The 4,190-nt window shown below is 50.9% G+C and overlaps 1 protein-coding gene across 2 annotated transcripts in view; it reads left to right on the forward strand.

Annotated features, from left to right (window-relative positions):
• Znf839 (zinc finger protein 839) overlaps positions 1–4,190 on the forward strand; it is an 18,126-nt gene that overhangs the window by 764 nt on the left and 13,172 nt on the right. The gene's annotated exons all lie outside the window — the stretch shown is intronic.

Raw genomic sequence — 4,190 nt, forward strand, 5'->3', positions numbered from 1 at the left:
CCAGCCCCGCGCCCGGCCCTCGGGCGTCCTCCTCCCTCCCGCGCTCCCAGCCCCGCGCCAGCCCCGCGCCCGGCCCTCAGGCGTCCTCCTCCCTCCCGCGCTCCCAGCCCGGTGTCAGCCCTGCGCCCGACCCTCGGGCGTCCTCCGTCCCGCGGTCCCAGCTCCTCTGCGCCCTGCCCTCGGGCGTCCTCCTCCCTCTTCCCTCTCGCGCCCCCAGCCCGGCGCCCGGCCCTCGGGCGTCCTCTTCCCTCCCGCGCTCCCAGCCCCGCGCCCCGCTCTCGGGCGTCCTCCTCCCTCCTCCCTCCCGCGCTCCCAGCTCCTCCGCGCCCGGCCCTCGGGCGTCCACTCCCTCCTCCGCGCGCCCGGCCCCTCCACGCCCAGCCCTCCCCACACCTCCTTGCCCTTCTGTTTTTGTGGAGCACTAGGAGTGTGCCAGGCTCTACACTGGGGCCGCACGGATCTTTCGACAGCCAGCGGATGGCTTGAGTCACGTTTTGGGGGTGACAGGGAGGACTTTGCACTGGGCGGATCTGGAGCCCCAGAGCTGAGTAGATTAAGAGGACAGCTATGCCGGCGGCCACTAACCCAGAACTGGGACAGAGTTGAGCACTTCCTTTAGACTTTGGCGAACTCCAGCATCCAGGACAGTGTCCAGCACAGTAGCAAACACGCACACATGAAAGCGCCGCACTGAGAGCACCCTCCCTTCGGGCTTACTCCCCAGCTCACACAGACCTTGGCTCTTTTGAGAGTAGCCACTAAGATCTGGCTTCTCCAGTTGTAAAGAAACCTGCTGGCTTTGGAGATGACAAGACACATCTGCCTCAGAGGAGAGAGCTGCTTCCACCAGATTCTAAAAGTAGGGCAGAGAGTAGAATTCTATGGCCTCCAGTGGTTTTGAGGTAGATATTGGCTGTTTCAGGTGTGCATCCAATTTGGGCTGGGCAGTGGTGGCTCACGCCTTTAATCCCAGCACTTGGGAGGCAGAGGCAGGTGGATTTCTGGCCAGCCTTGTCTACAAGAGTGAGTTCCAGGACAGCCAGGGCTATACAGAGAAACACTGTCTCGAAAAAAAGAGAAGAAAAGAAAACAAAAACCAAAAATCTCTAATCCTTCCTCCTTCTCCTATAGAGGTTTATGCAGAGCTGGGGCTGAATTCAGTGGTTCCTCCGTGGTTTAACACTCTATCAGCCAAACCACACTGCTAGCACCCCGGGGAAACCGCTGGAGAGGTTCAGTGTCTCCGGTTGCTGTACTCTAGAGCCTGTGTCCTCATGTTGCTAAATATAGCCACAACTTTGAATTTGATATGACAGCTTTGGAGAGAGGCAATGATACAATTTCCATCAAGTGAAAGCAGACTTAAAGTTAGCTTGATAGGATTGTGGTTGGTAACTGGTGTGATGGGGATGGTGAAAGCAGACTTGAAAAAATGAACCTTTGTGCCTTCTCTGCAGAGAATCTTTCCACCTAAACTGCGCCATCTCTCCAGCCTCTAAACTCTAGGAAAACCTAGAGGTTAAGCAGGTAGGGACTCTGCCCCTGAGGAGTCTGGAAACTAGGAGGAAGTGACACAAGACCCAGATGATAGCTAATCAAGGTCAAAAACCTGAGATGTAACAAACTGAATACATTCAGAAAAAAGAAATAGTTTGTGGGAGCACACTGCTGATGCTGAAAAGCTTGTGTCTGAACTAGATTTGCCAGGCTGGGTTCCAGCTGGGAATGCAGAAGAGGAGAGCCAGTGCTCTGGGGTACAGTTGGGGTTCATTGATACAACCAGGACAGCAAGCCCCGGCGTACTGTGGGGACAGCAGACCAGAAGTACAAGCTAGTGATCACATTGTAGTCACTGGGGTAGTGTGGGTCTGGTCCCATCTTTACTCTTCCTGACCTGTAGACACATTTCAATTCCACCAACAGCTGTGCACGTCCCTATGCTTCTGCGAAGCCTCTTTTCCCTTAGAAGTGCCCTGTAATGCCTGACCCAATTCATGGTGACCTTCAAGGCACCTGAGAGACAGTCTCTTCCGGAACATTCTCAAAGGCCTCATTTGTGTTACCATGGCAGTGTCATCTGCCTGACCTGTCTCTGGGAACTCTTGTCTGCATTCAGAATCATCAGTGAAACTTTTGAAAAGACAGGCCTGGGGGCTCCTGTCCCAGGAAAGGCGGTCATACACATCTGCAGGGACTTAGCTGATGTTTATAAATGGGTGCCAGAGGGACTTAACTTCTGGTGGTGGTGAGCCGGGCTGTGGTGGCGCACGCCTTTAGTCCCAGCACTTGGGAGGCAGAGGCAGGCAGATTTCTGAGTTTGAAGCCAGCCTGGTCTACAGAGTGAGTTCCAGGACAGCCAGAGCTACACAGAAAAACCCTGTCTAGAAAAAAAAAAAAACTACTGGTGAATCAAATAGACACAAAACAAAGTATCAAGTATTATACCCATATGATAAGGGACAGAAGACCAATAATCAGACCAGTTTTCCTAAAACAAGGGATGTGTGTGTGTGTATGTGTGTGCTTGTGTGTGTGTTCATTCCTATGATACCTGGTATATCCCAAGATCTTAGATATTCTGGATGGCTTAGAGTAAAGTACAGTTAATAATGGTTCTTGAGGATGTGCACAGTAAAACTAGCTGTCATTGAGTTACCCTAGCTCAGGAATTGGGCCCACAGAACACCTAACCCATACACTTCTTCATGTTCCATAATTTCAAAGAGAGGCTGCTGTTTGTAATAGTGTACCCGGCATGCAGACAAGAGGTGTGTCCCTTGACTCCAGTGACAGTTCTCTCCTGTGCGACTCTGTTACTGACCTCTCACTGGTAGAGGATTGGCTCTACAGAGGGTTTGCTGGTGATGTCAAATGAGTGGAGAAACAGACTTTGTCACAGGAGCTGGAGGATGCTCTTGGCATCTGGTGGGTAAAGCCAGTGTCCCCCAGTGCACCAGATTGCTGTCCTCCCTACCCAGCACACATGCCAGGTGATCACCAGTCCAGGGTGTTTGTATTGAGGGCACAAACCCGTGCCGGATGATGACTCTCTTTCTATCTGAAGAAATGCTAGTCATCTCTGTTCTGTAAGTGCAGGGCCTCTTCTCTCCTGCTGTCTCCAACCTCTTCCTGACATCACGGCTGTCTCTCATAGGCAGTGCTTAGTAAATATTCACGGATGCTGGTGAAGGCAAGCCCATTTCTTTGGTAGGTGTCTGACTGTTACAGACAGTGCTGCCCCAAGTGTAGGACATAAATCTTTTCGCACAGATTTTTTTTTTAAAGATTTATTTATTATAAATAAGTTCACTGTAGCTGACTTAAGACACACCAGAAGAGGGCATCAAATCTCATTACAGATGGTTGTGAGACAGCTACCATGTGGTTGCTGGGATTTGAACTCAGGACCTTCGGAAGAGCAGTCGGTGCTCTTACCCACTGAGCCATCTCACCAGCCCCCCCCCCTTTTTTTAAATAGAGTCCACAAAGCCAACTTCAGGGTTAAAGAACACATACAGTTAAGTTTTTGTTGGATTAAAAGAAACCTTTGCAAGTGCAGATTTCTAGGTGTGTGTTCCTGGAGAAACTCACATGTATATATAAGTACACACCAGTGATGTTCTGAGCAGATGCTGAGAACAGAGGGTTAGAAGTAGAATGGTGAATCAGTTGCAGAGAGTGTGAACCCGCTGGGCCACACGCAGCAGACTGTCTTGAGAATGCAGTCAGGCTTGGAGATGACCTGACTTAGCCAATGGTTGATTGGCTGAGATGATGACTGACTTGAACTAAGTAGATGATAGATTGTGTAGCACAGGCTGTAACTGTGGCAATTCTCTGAATGCGGAGGTGACAAGTGCATGTCACCACTCCCAGATTGCGATGATTCTATTTTGTTTTATTTTTGGGGACAGGCTTTTACTGCATACCCCTTGCTGGCCTGTAATTTGTGGAGAACTGCCTGCACTTGCCTCTGCCTCCAGAATTCTGGGATTAAAGATGTGTATCACTATACCTGACAGGGTTTCTCGGTGTAGCCCTGGCTGTCCTGGAACTCACTCTGTAGACCAGGCTGGCCTCGAACTCAGAAATCCGCCTCGCCTGCCTCTGCCTCCCAAGTGCTGGGATTAAAGGTGTGCGCCACCACCCGGCTTTCTTTTCTTCTTAAACAATTTTTTTTTTTTTTTTTT

Source organism: Mastomys coucha, unplaced genomic scaffold (genome assembly GCF_008632895.1).
Source record: "Mastomys coucha isolate ucsf_1 unplaced genomic scaffold, UCSF_Mcou_1 pScaffold6, whole genome shotgun sequence".
Lineage (NCBI taxonomy): Eukaryota > Metazoa > Chordata > Mammalia > Rodentia > Muridae > Mastomys > Mastomys coucha.